The sequence below is a fragment of the Falco cherrug genome, chromosome 1 (assembly GCF_023634085.1).
Source record: "Falco cherrug isolate bFalChe1 chromosome 1, bFalChe1.pri, whole genome shotgun sequence".
Taxonomy (NCBI): Eukaryota; Metazoa; Chordata; class Aves; order Falconiformes; family Falconidae; genus Falco; species Falco cherrug.
In genome coordinates, this window is record NC_073697.1 from 75,035,976 (window position 1) to 75,055,071 (window position 19,096).

Sequence of the window (19,096 nt, forward strand, 5' to 3'; positions counted from 1 at the left end):
AGCTACATCCCACATGAAAAGAACAGGATCATGTGCTAATCTTTTGTTTTCACAAATATTGTCCTACACTAAAAAAAACAACCAAACAAAAACCAAGAGAGTGAAACAATTACAGCCTTTTGCATCAGTGGCAGATCTCTACCAAAGATAAATCACTTCTAGGGGAGGGAAATGTGATGAAAATAAAGATGACTAGTAGTAAGGTAACATTTAGGTTGTGATTAAAGTTGGTTCTTCTTCAAACATCAGCTATAAAGAAGAAAAACACTGAAAAATCAAAGCGTGTATGTTTCTGTGTGACATAGGAATTGGAGCTTATAGTTTTGACAAATACTGAGGGACATCCAAAGTGGGGTTAAAGGGAGAAGAAAACAAAAAACAGACAAAGTATCTGCACTAAAATCTGAATCCAAATAAATTGATCTATATTGTCAGTTTTCTACAATCTCTACCCTGATCAATAGTATTCTACTAGCAATTATTATTACTTTGGACTGTACCTTGGAAAAATTATGGAACTGCTTATATCTCCATTGTTATGAAATCAGGGTTTTCCACTATTCTGTCTCTTATACTTTTATATATGCCAGAACCAGATGTTAAATAATGTTATTTCATAATGCTGCTCAGTTGCAAGACATTTTTGTAGCATAAGTGAACTTGATGGTCAATGTTCAAACTCCTGATTACCTTTACTGTAATAGGTGTTACTAATTAAAATGTAGGGCATCAAAAATATTTGAAAGTTTTCAGGGTTATGTACCACCTCTTTCATTCTTCTTTCTGTAATACTATCTCCATCTGTCGCTTTAACACACACCCCACCCCATATTTGTGCACTTTAAAATGCTAAAGCCTTTGTGCAGAGAACTATATATACAAAAGCTTTTCTGTTTTGGGCAGACAGGTATTTGTCCTATATATCCAACATGTATCCATAAATTCTCACAAAAAAACAAAACCAAAAACCAACCAACAAACAACAACAACAAAAATAACCACCCCAAAGCCAAATAAAACACTTTTGCAAGGTCTCTAGAATTTCAGATATCCAGAAACAACCTTTCTGGAAATGATAATTGTCTCTAACTGCAGATTACAAATATGATAAAGATATCTATCCACTATGGCAGCATGCGGGCATAGAGCACAAAAATCTCTATTACTGATGAGTCAGGTACCTGACTACTCATGTGACACTAAAAATGTAACCTTAAAGCAGGAGGATGGTTGGAGTAAAGAATTTTCTTTCCAAATTTTTATTTTAGAAGATTCTCCAATGCTGCCTGGTGTTTGGCTTTATGTTTTCGGGCAAACTGAAAGGTATGTATTAGCATGTTTTATAAAAGACAGTTTTTGTAGACCTGCTATGGTGCAGGTAAAGAAAGGAAGAAGTGATACTGATAAATCTTTTGTCATGCCTTTCCCCCCCACCCCCTCTCCCCTCAAAATCAAACATTCTATAGCCAGAAGAAAAGGAGCTCCACAACAAGAAAAATTGTAAAACTGTTTAATCCAAAGGTGATAAGACAGCTGTGCCAAACTAAAGGCTCACTGCTGTCAAAAAAAAAAAAATAAAAATCTGATTCCACCATTTTCTCCTTTCATTAAGCTGTGCCCTCACAGTGCTTCAGTTGTGTAAGTCTGTAAGTCTGGCACTTTCTGCAGTGAACCAGGCTGGTTTATCAAAGTGACAGGAAAGCATTTCAGAAAGAGACAAATGTTTCATGTTTTCTGCAGGTTTATTGAGCAAAACTGGCTGATCAAGAGGTCAGTCAAGTGCTAAAGCTGACACAGGAAAGACTTTGGGACCTCCTGTCTTGGAGTACTAGTTGGAATAGTTAGGTCGACCCTTTGTGGCAGCACCGATTTTGGCTCAGCCATCTCAAACACCTCTCAGGATTAAATCTAAAGGTTTGCTCTCTGCCTTTAGCCAGCTGACCTGCTATCGATACATTCCTGACACTCATTCTTTCAGGATTTCTGCCTTTCTGATAATGGGAATCCGTTCTTTGGTTGCACACATTAAAGAAAACTACCACCTATTGCATCATATTTCATAGCTTTTCTTCATTTCTGAACATCTCCAAGGGCTATAAATTGACTTGTTAACTGTCATCATCCCTACTCAGTGGAAAATTGTTTACCTTTACAAGAATCCTTTAAATTGTCTAACACTAACAGAATTGTTTCACTACCTTGGAGGTGTGAAAACGTCTGTTGAAAGAAGTGGCAATCTCACAGGCCTGGCTACCTAATGAACAATTTCTCCCTTCTGCCTTCTAAGTGATGAGTCATCCTGAGACTACAGTTCAATTTAGAGTGAAGCAGCTTCATCTACTGAACCTTGCATAATTCTATACATTAACAAACATACTTGATACAAACATCCAAGTGGGATTACTGTGTTAGTTATTGAAACTTCATTGAAATCATAAAATAGGCTGAGTGCTGGAGTAATAGAGGATTAACAACTCACACTAAAATAGCTCAAAATATACATTTTATGGAATTCAGTTGTGCCTCGCTCCCAATGGATTTTGTTGCTTCTGTATTGCAGCTTCTTTCTATAATGAGAAGACTAGGGAGTGTACCTGATGGAACACCATACATAATGCCCTTTGTTGTATGCTGTGATGCACATTGTGTGGACACTAGTAAGGGTTATGCAGTGAATGTGGTAGAAGCATGTTGGTAAAGGCTCCAGCACTGGTTGCCCAGTTTAACAGGCTTATAAGCAATTTTAACAAGGTTGAGCACCTTCAGTTACTATGATTGGCAAAAGAAATCTCAAGTGCTTGGCAAAACAATAGTCACTGACAATCACTGCTGCATGTACGCTTGTTCTTGTATGACAAGGCAGAATTAAAATTAGTATGAAAATTATTAGACCATCCATGGAGTATTTAATAGTGATAACTTCCCCCCCTTGTACCAGAAGAATTGTATTGGTGAATGTAGTGTTTTAGGGAAAAAGGAAGTGCAGGACAAACCTTGCCTCCTTGGGGCAACACAAAATTGTCTAGTTATCTTTTACCACAGAGCTGTTTGCATTCTTTTTGATAGACAACAGTTCTTTTGTTAGAGGAAGAGCAGAAGGTCAATGCAATTTCTTGCTAGAAGAACATGGAAATTGTATGAATAAAACCTATAAAACCTGAGCTTGCTAAAGCCAGTGCTTCACAATCAGCCTTGGTGCCATCTAAAGCGTACATGGTAGGGATGTATATCAGTTCTTTCAGTGGACTCCACAGAAAATTTCCCTGTATAAAAATGCCCTTTTTAACCTCTGCTTGGAATACATGCATACACACAAAAGTGCATCGGTTGAAAACAAGAGCACAGGTTTGGAATAAACTTAGCATAGAATTATTTAAGAAGTAGAATTTACTTAGACATTTTCATTAATTTTAATTCGTATCAACCAAGCAATCGTCCGACCTCAGATTCCAACATCCTTCGTCCTGAATTAGTTCTACTTGAATTTTTGGGGAGTAAGGAGCACATCAATGTGGATTCAGGTGAGGTGATGATATCATATACTGCCATTTCTACATTTTTCAGTGTCTCATCATCTGACTGTAAGAAAAAGCCATGGAAACAGCACTAATGATGTGCTTACAAAACATTTCCTGAAATGGCACTAGGCAGATGAAGGAAGTAGTCATCTGCTGCAGCTAGGAGCAAACTCTGTTCACTGTAATATCAGAGAAAAATAAGGCATTTCCCCTATTTAACTTTTTGTTCAAAATGAGTCAAAGATGAACAGGTTTAACACTTATAGACCTCCAGAAAGTTTTGTGTTCGTAGAGCACTTGTGGGTAATTTACAGCTATTATTGATTTAACCTATCTACAGGCATTTTTAATGCAGTGAATATGATTTGTTCTCTGACTTTCCCTCCAGAGACTCACTTTGGTAGCAAAATAAACTTTATAACAACAGACTAAATAGCATCATTTTTGCTAGCACAACTTTTCAGCACAGTAGAAGGAGCAGTCTGCTGGACCCCTGCTGCTGCTCAGATTTCCTGTCATTGTTTGAAAAGTTAAAGCTGGGAACAATACTTAAACATCTACAGTCACAGATCCATAGCCCCAACCTTGGCATCCTAGTCCTCAAAGGATATTGTGGGTAACTGAAACCATGCCACATGTAATTAGAGATTTCCCCTAGGCTCCGGCACTTGACACATTTCTGATCTGTAAGTGAAAAGTAGCTTCTACTGTTGAAAATCAGTTTACATTTAACATTTCATTCAAAACAATACATCTTCTAGCTCTAATAACATGAAAACCTTTAAAAAGGTGTATCTCAAGTATTATCTTGCTTAGGGGCTAAACCTATGCCTGTAGAATATCTCCTGGATGTCCCTGAAACACTACTTTTACTGATGGAGCCTGTTAAATATGACTGGTCCCAAAGCACTGCGTGAAGTGTAGAGCCTTCACTGAAGTCAGGAGACAGTGAACCTCTTCCAGGGTCTGGCTCTGAGTCTTTGTCCTCACCAGAGACAAAATAAAATAAACCCTGGAGGCATGGGAGCTAATCAGAAAGCAGATTGCTCTCCAAACCCCTTTGCGGTGCCATCACACTGTTGGAGTACTTCCAGTTTCCCAGATGGCTAGCTTTATGTTCAATTTGCATGTTGGAAGTTCAGTGTTTTGGGGTGATTTTGTTTTTAGGTTTTGGGTGGCGTTTCTTTTTTACCCTGTCAAAAAGGTGACCTGAAGTTCCTTCCACAACTATTTGCTCATTATAACCATCCTTCTGCAGATACTCTCTTACATTCAGGCATTTCTTGGACTCCTTTTGATACTAAATTTCTTTGAAATTAAACATATCACTTTCTATGTCCATGGAAAGAACAAAGTTGAGGTTTTAATATGTAGTTGTGTACCTTCTTCTGTGCTGATCTGAGCACATGTCATGAAATTAGTCATTTACATCTATATTGTTAAAACCTTAGGGATGTTCCTCACGTGATTTAAGCTTTCTATGTCCCTTTTAACAGCTTGCTTTCATTACAGGAGAAACAATGCTTAGTACTCCATATCTCTATTTCCAATTTCTTTTTTTAAAACAAGATTATTCAAAACTTTAGTCCTTTCAAAAAATACTACTCAGGTCTTGAAGGCTTTTAGTCAATGATGTGTACCTATAAAGAGGCTCAAATGCTAATAATGTCTATAACATAACAATTTGGTTGCCAAGAGTGTTAAGTTTGTGTTAGAGTTAAATTACACTAAACCAGACAAATTTCCTTCCTGGACATGAGGATCTATTAGACTGCATTACAGCAGTGTATTTATTCTTCTGGTATGTTTGAACTAAATAACTAAGTTAATTTAAATTGTTATTATTTGTGTGGCTCTCCTACTCCCTCCTTGTTATTGTAACCTGGACAAATTAATAGTTTTGGAAACTTCCAGCTCTCAACTACATGTTTTGCAGTTCAGGCTTCTTTGCAATACATACCAGTTGTTGCACATCTTTTAAATTGCCCATTTGTGCACAATCCTCTCCTCCTTGCCACAACCTCATTGCATGACTTCAACAATTATTTTTTACTAAAACCAGCTAAAGACAAGATATCAGAAAATGTATTTCCAACTTTGTTATTTGTTTTCCTCTGTTTTGCCTGAACTACTCTGTCACATGAGGTTAGAAACTAGTTTGGCCAAAACAAATTCAACAAATTTATACTTCTGTTCCACATCAGAGTGCACTCATGATCCCAATTTCCCTTTTTCATTGTTTTTTTTTTCCATCAGTTTTCTTTGCATTGTCTTCTTGCAACTTTTGTAACCCAATATATATATCAAATGCTTGTGAAGGTGTTTTGTAAATCTAACAGTAAAAACAAGTTCCAGGAAGGTTGCTGGAAGAAAGGAGACACCAAATAGTTCTGGATACTGTCAGCAAAAAGTGTAGGTTCCTCATTTTGGTCAGAGGTTAGAAGGTCGAGCCTTCTAGCATTTGGCTATTTCTACAGTTAAGAGTGTAAATTCCTCCCAAACACAAACGTTGTACTATCACCTCCAGTCTGCTGCTTGTTTAGCAGCCTTGTTAATACGAAACAAGCTCTATGCATCTATGAATTCCTCACCAGGGTGCTAATCAGCAATTCTTAGTCTAGTCACTAACATGACAGATTTTGGATAATTTCCAAATCTTTTCCCTACTATAGTTGCACTTCAGAGAAACTGGTTGACCCTACTCTGAGACTTCCAAAACACATCCAATACATGCACTTTTCAAAAGTTTCTTGTAATCTAAACTGAATAATTGCACAAATATATGCGTCTACTGTGGAAGTAAAAGTTTTGGTAAAAGAAGGGCAAAACCTCAGCAGTAGTCTTTGTTAGACTTTCTGAGTCCATCAAGGAGTATAAAGACTGAACACCTTCCCAAATGCAAACTCTGTTCATGGTGTGTGTTGAGGGATGCCTGAAGAGGTGGGAAGGAAGAAGAAAGATGACCAACAGGCTGAATTCTCAGAGCAATATTAGATTTAAGTTATAGCACCTCTGGCAATAGCCAGAAGCTAATTTGTGGGAAATGAGATTCACCAAATAAACATCCTGACTGCTTATGTGACACACCAACCCCAGTGACAGCATTCACTGATCTAGGGACTTTGCAAGCATGGTTTAATGGTCATGAGAGACCTGCTTCCCAGTAATCAGTCTAATCCCAATTTGTATCCTTTTATAGGTTTTGGCAAGCCTGCTTGAATAAAACCACAAAACGGGCTTATGGTGCTTCATTCCTGGAATATGTTTCCAGTATAACCTGATACAGTCTGTGCATTCTGAGTCACGAGAAGAAAAAAAAAATTGATAACTTTTAGAATTGATATTATTACACATTGTAGAACAAATTGATAACTTTTAGAATTGATATTATTACACATTGTAGAACCATATGAGGTATGGATCATTTTTTCAATATTATGGATTCCTTGTGTAAAGAATTTGAAATATGTTATAGTGGTTTACACGTCTTCAATAAAGATTATTTTCTTCTCCAAAATGCTCTTATCTTGAGTTACTTTAGTACTTTCTTAGTCATTATAGAAAAGAAAAATTAAAATTGACAGTCAGGTGAGTTGTTAGACCTTATATATTTTTTTTTCCTTAAACTCAACACTTTGCAGATAAGATCGTCATTTCAGTGCACTCCCTCAGAGAAGCATTAGGGGCCAGAAGAATTTACAGGTGAAATCCAGGATTGACAGGTTGCCCTGCAGAGCAAGACAGGTGGCAGTTTTTTTAAGAACTCGTATTAAACTCCAGGAACTAAGCAAGGGATTAAAGTTCAAAGCAATTACTCACTGAATTCAGCTAAAATTTGGCTTAAATTGTGGAAGTGGCAAATTGGCTGAGTCCAGTTTAAGTCCTTGCTCCTCTGTTGAAAGTCAAAGCAGCACAAAAATTTGTCCCAAAGGAAGTATGACTTTATTAACCATAAATAACAGCCCATTTCCTTAGAATATAGGAGAAGTGTGAGTACATGCCCGCTGGGAACAATAGCTATCATGGGGAAAACTCATGTCATGCTCCCAGTAGAATAAGACAACTGGTCATGTATAAACAAGCAGGTGTTCAGCATTCAGATGTGTTTCTGCAAATCAGTCCTACCTTTTGCATGTATTGAGCCTGCTGGGCAATCTGTAAGGAAGTTCTGCTGACTTAGCAATAGAGGTGTTTCTTTACTTCATCTGGGAACAAATAGCTAGAAATGACTAAGATCTAAAATACAAGCTGAATTTATCCTCCTAGAACTGCTTTAGAGCAATCAGTCATAAGGAAAAGCTAATTGCTAGAACAATCTGGGAAAATAATGAACTAACAAGTAAATTTTTCTCTCAGGATTTAAACTGCTTTTCTTGTTCACTTTTCTCCTTGCTTTGCAAAATTAGCATCTGTACAAAAAGTAAAGAAAGAATGCACTTCCCTTTCTGAAGTATTCAGCAGCTAGGTAAAGAAGCAATAGACCTTATCTAATGAACTGGGACATGTATCAGAGTCAGGCAGTTGTAGTCTGTAGAGCCAAGCAAAGAAAATAGCCCAAAACCTTAACGCAGCCGGTACCACAACCAAACCGGCAGAAGATCATTGCTATCAGAGCTGTTTGGCCATGGTATGCGTATTAATGGGTAAAGGCCACATCACTTACAACTAAGACCATTGTTGACACCCTGTATAGAATTTTAAAAAGCTGTAAGTTCACACAACTTTTTTTATTTCCAAGGAAAGTTAGCAATTAGCTAACTGAATAGGCATGTGTCTTACAAGTATTTTCACAGTTTAAAGTGCTGCCAAAACAAAAACAACCCAAGCTCTCTATCATGGAAATGTATCTTTTCCTTGGTTGTCTTACTGACAGAAATAGATCTCTGATCTTTGATAGCTTTTCTGAAAACATACTAGTTTTTTCTTTCTTCATTTCTAACAGCAAAGAAAAACAAGACAAAACTGGGTCAGAAATGAAATAAATATATTTAATAACAGGTGCAGATTTTCTTAAACACAAGAAAAAGCTCTGCAGCCTTAGACATTTTAGGATGCTTTGGTCTGAATTATTTTGCGGTTATTTGAGTGCAAATGTGTGCATGAAAAAACCCTAATATTAACATGCAAACATACTGAAAAAAGCCATAAGTACTCCTGGAATGAGAAATGTATAAATTTTTGCACAGTTATTAAAAAGCCCTTTCGTAGTTCAGCTTTCACCATTTCATAGAATTTCACTTGACAGTGAACAAAATATCCAGATCTTACTGCCAGTGTCCCAGAATGAGCAGACAGAGCAGCTAGACAGAACCACTGCAAACCTGATTTTTGTAACATCAAGGTACACAAGCAGCAGAAACCATTCAGCAGGACTTTTGCCTTAAAACTTGCTAGCAGGAGAAAGAGAGAGAGAAATAAAACCTCATGGAGCAAATTCCAATCCTCCCCTGTCCCCAAGAGCCTCTCAGATTTTTCCATTGCAATAGATAAAACATTTGGGGTTTATTATAAACCTAACACTGTGACTGAGGTACATTAGCATTCAAAATACCACCAAGGAAAAGATTGCTTCATACTTGTGTTAAATGTTTTGATAACAATAGTTTAATCATTGAGAGTTGTTAATACATGTCTGTACCTTTATCTGTCTTGTATATTTGTCTACTGAAAGGTAGAATGCAATGGTAAGATCTTTATCCCTGGATTCCCTTTTGCTTCACTTTGTTGTGCGGCTTGAAGAATGGGGGGGGGGGGCGGGGCGGGGAGGGTGGAATGCAGACAACTAATATGCCTGTGTATAAAGATTAATACCTTATTGGAATGCTACCTCCAAACCCCTTAAAGATTTTGGTGTAGGGGGGTGGTTTTCCAGCCACTCTTAATTTGTACTGAACTTTTAATGAATTTTTATTCAGTTAAAGATTTTTTTCTGGGCTGAAAAGCAGAAAAAAAAAATCTTGAAGTCCGATTGGTTTTTTTTTATTTAAGACAAAGTACAGGAATTGTTATTCATCTAAGTCCCCATATACAGAAAGGTGATCACTTAGATCTCACTTCAGTACTGCACGGTTATGTACCTGCAAGGCAAAGTACTACAAGTGGCTTTCATAGTTTTGCTCCTTCAAAACAGACACAAGCTCCCATTAACCTGAGTAGAACTAGATTTGACTTATTACTCATGACAGAAATACTTTTACAAGTATCAAGTCAAAAGGCTCACCTACAACCTCAAATACTTTAAATCCACAAGGAACTGAAGTAAATATTGGTGACACTGATACTGGCATATCCAAATTTCAGACCTTATACAGACTGTGACGATTACAAAAACTTGCTACGACCTGGTTCAGGATCAAACAATAGTTCAAGTTAGGAAAAACATGTCTCCAAATATTTGAGAATTAACTTGTATTGAGCTTGTATCATTGCTTACACAGCTTTCAGTGTCCAAACTACGATACACTTAATGATGCATTTAAAACTGGAAGATTCACCTTCTCGCATGACATAGCTTTGTTACCTGACTGATGCAGAAGGACAGGCCATTACAATGCCGTTAGCCACGTGCTTGGAGGGGGATAACCCTTCCAGATGGCCCTCGCATGAGGCATACACCAAGAATGGTTAGTCACCTAGAACACACACCATCCTAGCTCCTAACAGTCAGCTTGGAAGAGGTAACATGTCCTACACTGAATAGGTCACAGTTTTTTTGATAGTCATAGACTGGAGAAAATGATATGCACTAATCCTTGCCCTGCAGCCCAGGCTGACATGCTGTTACTATAATCGCATGTACAGACTGGTGCAGAACAGAACGAGTATTTTTATGGGGTTTATCAGTACCTAGAAAGGTGAAAGGAAAACTACAATATGCTCCTGACACAAGGGGAAAGCATTTGTTAGCACTACTGATGGGCTAATGAGGGGTCAACCTTCAAATATACCTTATCTTCTCAGCGTCTTAAAGTATCCATCTTGTTTCTAGAAGCCCTGCCTATTATTTTGATGCCTAGTGCTTTGTCCTTGTGCCCATCCTCTCCTTTTCTCAATTTTCTTCTCTCAAGCTAGAAATTTGGCAGATGTCCTTGCAAATTAAGAAGGAAGTGTATATTTCTCCTTTCTGTTCAGGCTTTCTGCCGGGTGGGAAGCAGTAACCTTCAAAAGGTGACTGGCAGCCAGATTATTGGCAAGCAACACTCTTGTAATACCAAACAGCAAAGAATAAGGGACAAGGACAAGTACTACTCTGTTTTTTCCCTCCCAATATAGCAACCTGCTTTTATTTTTACACAATCACCATTATTTCCATTAGGGACATTCTTTGAAAAGTTCTTCGCCACCAAAGATTAAAACTGACAAAGCAGGATCAAGAATTGCACCAGACTGTAATATTCGGAAATTACAAGCCCAGCTCTACCATTAGGTGCTGATGATATTTTACAGTAACACTGATATGGCTAAATTTTGCTATATTGTTGGGATAAACTAGTAATTTTAAAATGTATCTTCATTTCTGTAACCACATTCATCAATATAATTTCTTGACCCCCCATTGCAGTTTCTGTCACTGAACATAGTTTCAAGGCCTCCCTGAGAAAAGGATTTCTATCTAGGCACATGATTCTACTGCCTATAGAACATCCGACTGGACTGATATGAAGTTTCTTCTTTCTCTAAAAACAGAGTAAATTATTTTTATCTAAACACAGTGACTGTTGTGACAGAAATAGTGACCAGTGATGCAGACATTGTGCTAAATTGTGGGTGCAGATGACTGCAAGCATGAAACTGCCTCTGCAGGGACTGTGCATTTTTGTTTGTTTGTTTTTGCACCCACAGAAAAACACCTGTTTTCAGGCTCTGCACCCCTCCACCCATATTACTCAATAGTCAAGGTGATTCAGTTTGGAAATAAAAAAATACCAAAACTACCTCCCATGGTTTTCTACTCTGAAAGCAGAATTTCACAATACATTCTTTACTTCATTCCAAAAAGCATGTTAAATTAACTATTACTCATGTTTACTATCAAAGCTCTGTATTTTCATTCATGTTACTTTTCATGATTTCCACTGTTGAAAAATAATAATAATAATAATAATGAAAATAAAAATCAGTTTCAGTAAATATATCTCTCCAGCCACCTCAGGCTCTTAAAAAACCTTATTTGTTCACACACACAAGACAGTAAAGAAGATGGCAAAGATTTATCTTAAAAATAAATCTGTAAGAATTTAGACAGATCCTTTGGATTGCCACGAATAAAATAGGAGAATTTCCAGATTATAACTTCTGCCCAGACACTTGGTGTAGTAGTCACCTTCACCACTCTAAATTACATGCAGCTGTTAGGAAGTTGAGAGAAGGCGCTTTTAGAAGCATAGCCCTTGGATTTATGCGATAGAGTTTCAAATACTCGTTTATGCTTAAGCCACTGGGCAACCTGCAGAAAAACTGTTCAGGTTGGGTTATGAATTATGGTTTTCAAAATGCAATTAGTGTCCAATAGGCTTCACGAGAATATATGAGTCCTTCTTGACATTAATTGTATAAAACTACTCATGTAAGTTGGGCACACATTTAAACATTCTACTCAAAGTAAAATGGCAATTAACCTTATTGCTTTGTTGTTTTGAGAATACAAGCAGGGGGAAAAGTTAACCTTGAAAAGTTTATTTGGTAGAACTATATTGAAGGCACAACTGAAAGTTGCTTTCCAGGTTGTAGCAATGCTCTCAAGTTGGCTCAAGGAAAATAACTGAAGTTTGTGTTAAACTGTTTGAGCTGCTTGCTAGAATTCTTTTTTATGAGCTTAATGAAGTGCACATTTAAATTTTGACAATAGCTGCTATGGTAATATGTAAGCCAGTAATAATTTACTAATCTAATTTAGTCAAAGTGGTAATTTTACATACATAATACACAGCAGCTACTCCCAAGGGAGTTGCTCTTTCCCTATAGGAATATTTAGTTTTCTGTTTCTGCAAAGATATACTGCAGCCAGCCTTTGTCATGCTGAAATCAAGAAAACTTGTCACTTCATTTCTGCTTAAATAAGCACATGACTTTCCACAGTGTTTTGGTGAATGGCGAGAAGCACAGCCAAAGAGGTAATCGCAACCCACCTAGTCTTCTATTCCAATCATTAACAGCTAACAAGAACAGAAAAAGGCAAAATTTTCCTAAGACAACCAAGGAGGCAGATCATTGCTTGGGATTTCCCTTTCCTTGTTTTAAAATCAAAACTTCTTCCAGTAACCACATTTATAAAGCCACTTGTGCTGGGACAGCAAGGTAACTGATTTTGGGTCCTTCTTTATCCCTCCTCACTCTGAGCATTGGCACCATGAGGGTCAAATGTTGCTTAAGTGAACTTAACTAACTTCAAAACACTACAGGATGTGGAGATGAAGAGGTTTAAATGCTTTAATGCACTAGGAAAAGCAAAAAAAGTTATTTGACATTTTCATGTGGACATAAGATTTTAAGAGAATTAGGATCTTATTTTTTCCACCATGCTTATTTCTTAAAGGACAAACTGCTTAAGTTCACCTTGAACTTGTAAAGGTTGGTTTTACAGCCATGTTTATTTTGATATTATTATTATTTTCTTCTTCATTCTCATTTTTTGAGCCTAATCAAAGCCACCAAAACACAGGCATTCCTACTCTGAGATTGCAGGACATCCCTGAGAAGGAAATTTGAATAAGAGGAAGGCACATTTTTCTTCTTGCAAGCCTTCAGCAGCAGTGGTGAAGTTCCCCTGGACTATGATGAATAGTATATCCCAGTTCTTCACAAGTGAGCAGGGCAAGAAAATAAAAAAAAATAAAATAAAATAAAAAAAAACCCACCAAACACATCACCACAAAAAAACTTTGCTTCTGTTACATTAAAAAAAAATTAAATCTCCCCCTTGATGGTTAGAAGGTGGAGGCATGGTTCCCTTTGACAAACAACACCAGCTTATGAATTTTGATCCACCTGTCCTTAAAATAAACTTTACAGTTCCACCCCAGTCCCATGTTGTAACATGCTTTGCTTGGCTTATCCAGCATGTTTTCTGGTCGACCCTAAAGTCTAGACAAATCTGGGAAAGAGGTCGATTAGGGAGAGATGAGCAAAGCACCCCAGCAGGTTTTTACAACATTTTTGCACTAGAGTTTGTATTATTAGACAAAAATAAGCATAAATAGATCGTGAATTTGACCAAAATGTTCTATGAGTATTTCTTTCATTTAGCACATCAATAACTTCTGTTTACATACTGAAATCTAGCTTCTTTATTTCTTCCTTAGTTTAGCAGAGGTTAAGCATATTTTTTAAGCAAAAATTTCATTCTCTAGGATAAATTACCAGTAATTTAACTAGGTTACGATGTATCAAAAAGCTCATCATAATGTACTGTAAACTAAGTACTGTTGCAGGATGCTAGACAGGTGGTGGGTTTGGGTGTTAGAATTTGACTTAAGAAAAAAAAAAAACCCAATCAATGGGAGAAGTTAATTCAATAAGCTTCTGTTTCACTTAATACCAATAGCACCTCCACTGTGTTAATTTGTCCTCCGCATACCACAATAAAAAGTGTCAAATTCTTAAATTTCCCATCACACTGAAGAAAGGTCTTGAGTCTGCCCAGAATAGCCAGCATCTTTCCTAAAAGGGCAGATGCAGTGTACTAGAAAAGCAATGGCCACAGACTTAAGACTCTAGAATCCACTTGGATGGCACTAATTTATCAAGGAAACTACACTTTTTGTTAGAAGGCAAATGTAGGGCCGAAGAGCCCCAGGTATCTTCAGACCTTACACAAGTGATTGCCAGGTACTTGTTCTGAAAGATGATACTATTTTCTGCTATTAGTACTGCAGAGCAACACAATTACGTAGCTAGACTAAATTCCAGCATAGATGCAGCTGCCAGTCCTTCAGTGTGCTTTTACAGGGCGGTAACAGAGCCACTGAAGGAGTGGCTGTAATGGGAACCCTCAGGGCATCTTATCTAGGGATTGCTGGAGTCCTCTGCTTCTCTGATACATAAGAAACTGCTTAGAAAGTTCCAATGCACCCCACACCATCCAATACTGCTGATAATGGGGCTGTTGATTCATAGAGTGCGACAAGAAATGGTGATGATCAAGCAGTTCTGTGACAGCAGCTTTATGCTGTGAGGCAATGTTTCAGACAAAAAATCAAAATAATACTTTTGCAGGCATTTGTCTATACACATTACACCCCTTCCCCAGAAGATTAAGCATTAACAGACTCACCCAGGTTGTCTTGCAAATTGATTAATTTGACTCGAAGTTATCAAAGTACAAGAGATGTATTGGAAAGACATAGAGTTTAAGGTGGAGGTTACTTATTTTGTTATTTAAAAATCAGAGCTTTTTTCCCAAAGGCATCACAGACATCACTTTCTGGTTTTGTTACATATGTACAATTGTATGTATAATTTTCTTAATCTACGTAGGAGAGAAACAAATGGCTTCTCTCCCTGCCCTGCCTTTCTCAGACTGCCAGACAGTTTCAAGTATTACAGATCTTGAGCAATCATCAGTACCATTTTTAGGGTGACAGATGGAAATTGTCATTATTTCTATAAATATTTAAAGTAGCTTAGGCAATTTCTATGAATATTTTGCTGCTTTATAAATACCTCAAGTAATTCACTTTCTCGGTTGGCTGTAACGGCCACAAAGTAAAATACAAGCGTCCTTCATTATTAAACGTGCCTTCCAAATAGGAAGCAACTGTAGCTCTTGTTTTCCTATCTGCTATTTTTTAATTATGCATATATAAAGCCCACGCAGTGATGTATTTACCACCAGAAGGTTTTTACACTGGGAAACATAGCACAATTTCAGTGACACAGCATTGAGTTTAGTCTTTTATGGGCTAAAAGCTTGGCATCTGTGAAGTTATGCTACATGTAGAAATTGGGTTTGGGGAACTGCACAAAGTCTTCAGTGATCTTTTGTTATGTCCAAAGACAGAAGGCTAAAACCATCTGGATAAATTAAATACCCATATGGCACGTCTGAATAATATGACATGACCTGGTGGCCCCATGCCTGAGCTGCTGTGGAACAAGCTGCAGCTAATTTCAGAAGGCAGAATTTGAAATTACCTGACAGCATAGTACCAAGGTCAGAGGATGCATCCGATTCGGGTCAGGGCATATGTGTTCCTGTGGGTTTACTACCTATTTATTCAATAATGCTTCTAGAGCAATCGATTAAGCTGTAGACTAAAAATGATATCTAATAATAATAATTTTAAAAGACTCTTAAAGAAAGAGGGGAGAGCAGTTTTTAAGCCTGGGATGGTTACGCATCCAGTTTACAGCACAGTCCTCCAGTTTGTATGCAGGCAACCTCTTGAAAGGCTTTAGAACCACATCCATGCACAGCTGAAATACGAGCTAAGTAAATCATAGGTTTTTCCTGAAGTAGCCTGCTCTGAAACACTGCATTCTCTATTTCTAAAAAAAACAGAAAAGAACATTCCTCATTGAGACAGTTTAACATTTAGGGCTGGACAGTTATTTCCCCATAAACAGTTTAGCTCTAAAGTATAGATACAGACAGCATGATTCAGTTTGTATCTGTTGCCATAAGCGTGCAGCAATTTGAATGTTCTTTCTGGTACTTGGTACAGAACACGTGGTACCCGAGATCTTCAACAAAACCCCCAAAACTACGGAACTATTTTTGAACTGGGAAAGGGTACATTATAGAATAGTTCACTCAGGCCCACAAAGCCAGAGCCTTTGGCTTCTTATGGAAGTACTGAAGGATACCTGTTGTCTCTGTGCCTGATTTTCCAGGCCTACCCTTGTAGGGATGAAGGTATTTAAGCTTGGAGAACTGGGAAATGCAAGACAGAGGGGACATCCCGGCAAGAAGCAGGGAAGGGAGAAGACGTGCGTTGCAGAAAGGCAGCTCTTGGGTCCCGTGCCTGTCAGTCTCCACTGCCCAAGTTCTTCATGGATTTCACAGGCTGGCTGCTGCAGAAAGCAATCCAGCTGCAGCCAGGTCGGGCCCCAGCAGGTTCACCTCAAGCAGCAGAAGTGAGATACATGACCAGGGTCTTCAGCAGAGTAATTTCTAGAGAACAGGCTAGCAAAACAGTCCCTCAAAGGGTTTTGTATGAGGACTACAAGTTACTTTTAAGTTTAGGATAACGGCAGAATGCAAGGAAGACAGACATAGAAATATTGGAAGCAGTTAACACAGTAGGAGACATTTCTTTAGTAAGTACTGAGATGTGTAACTGCTCCTTGAGTGAAAGGCATTCACTGGTTATTTGGACCTATCCCTCCCCAAGCCAGCACAGGAAAACCATTTCAGCACCAGCCATCCAGAAGCTGCCAGCTGCTGAGGGTGGGGAGGGGAAACTAAAGTTCTTCAGGGTATTTGGTTGCCTATTTTTGACTGGATTATCTGAACCATGACGGCAGCTGGCTGCTACTGTGGCACGTGTATTTTTCTGTAGATTATAACCCTGATGTTTAGAATAGTTTATTTCATTAACAAGCCAACACGAACAAGTTGGCTGTTGCCAGCAAACACCAGCATGTAACAAACCAGACCATTGTGTGCCATTGCTACCAGCGTATCTTAGAAAAAATGAGTGCTTGCTGCACCTTCCCGAGAACTGTTGCAGACAACAGCCGCCTTTCAGCATTTACCTTACTGACTCTACCAATGTATATGATCACACTAAAAGTGAGAATGCAGAATTCTGGAAAGAAAAGGCTAGCTATTGTTTAGGTGCTTTTCTTTCACATATCAGTGTCCAGAAGTCACTGTCCTTCTAACTACTTTTGATCCACACCACAAACATCTGCATTTTCTGAAGACTTTAAGGTCTCTTATACACACACCAACCACAGAGGAAGCATCAAAGGTCACTGAAAGGAGAGATGCTTCCCAGTTATTTAACTATCAGATGGCTAGGCCTTCAATAAATTTTTTCATTATAATTTCTTAGCGAGACCCTGTGATGGTAGCAGACTTTGGCTAAAACTTTTCAACAAGTCAAGGAAGGGGCAGCTTCACAAAGAAGGAGGCCAAAGCAACGATCTGTGGGCACATCTGTTGGTGTAACAACCCTGTCCTCCTTCCAGAGTTTCTTCTGTTCCTCCAATCAGAACAGAAATAAGTCACTAAAAAATACTCCCAGCATTTCCAAAGGGAAAAAAAAAAATATCTCAGCAGGTTGCTGGGTCTGGGATATTCCTTTACTGAACGTGAAGTCAAGGTGACAGTGTAATGATTGTACATACAGTCATAATGTGCTTGGCCCTCTTCCCCCCACAGTCTATATGGGCCAAACCATACATTACTCTTCTTTGAAGGCAATCAGAGCCCTGTGTTTCTAGATTTTCCCAAGGAATTTGAACAAAACAGGTGCAGAGACAGTACCAGCGAGCCTGGCTCCCCCAAGCATCTAATCAACAGCCCAATAAGTTTTCTGTAACAACTGACATTAGAAAATGTATTATTCAGAGGGAATTACAATCAAACAAGGCAGATGGTCAAAGTGGAGAGTGGGATGGGGAAGAGAGCTGGGGTTCAATGAAACAATTTCACAAAGCTGGCACGGAAATAAAATACCAAAGTCTTGAGGGATCAAGATGAATGTTATGTAACTGCTAAGAAATAACGGTAGGATACTCACAACTTAAGGAAACTAAATCCATATATAAAAGACCTCTATCATTACTACAAAGGGGAGGGGCAAGGAGTTTCTGAGCAGACAGTTCATCCTTAGAAAAAAAAAAAAGTGTCAAGAGTCATGGTCACTGAGCCACCACTGCCTGTGAGACCTACAAGGGGAAGTTCTTTTGCAAGGCATAACCTGGGAGGGTTTTTCAGGTTGTTTCAAACAGATACACCAGAACCAGTTACGAATTTTATCCTTGGAGTCTGCCTTTCAACTCAGGATCCTTGTAGCAAAGTCAGAGCTGTCAAAGTCCCAGTGGAATTTATGTGGAAGTGTAAAACACTTCACAAAAAGGAACCCAGTTACTTTGCAGGATTTGTTGCCTTTATCATTCCATCAGTTTTTCCACTAGTCACAAGTGTAAAGGTCTTTCACAGCAAAAAAAGTTTTTTATCTTGCTTTCATTATTTCTGTAACAAAGTATAAGGTTTTTAGGAAATGGAGATGGTCAGTATCTAGAACTGCTGTCTCCCAGTCCATGCAAATTGCATTGCCACAGCAGTACAATTCAGTGTTACAGTTCCAAGACTCAAGCTCTTTAAGTTAGGTTGCTCCCACTATATATTGCTGTTTTCTAATGCCTTTATGCATCAGACAAAAAGCAACAGTGTACACACACGTCCTGGTTCTGGCTCAGAGAGAGTTAATTTTCTCCTCAGTAGCTGGTGCAGTGCTGTGTTTTGGGTTTGGTGTGAGAGCACCGCTGACAACACAGGGGTGGGTTTGGTTGCTGCTGGGTGAGCGTCAGACCCAGTCAAGGGTTTTTCAGTTTCTTGGGTCCTGCCAGTAAGAGGGCTGGGGGGGCACGGGGAGCTGGGAGGGGACACAGCCAGGACCCAAACTAGC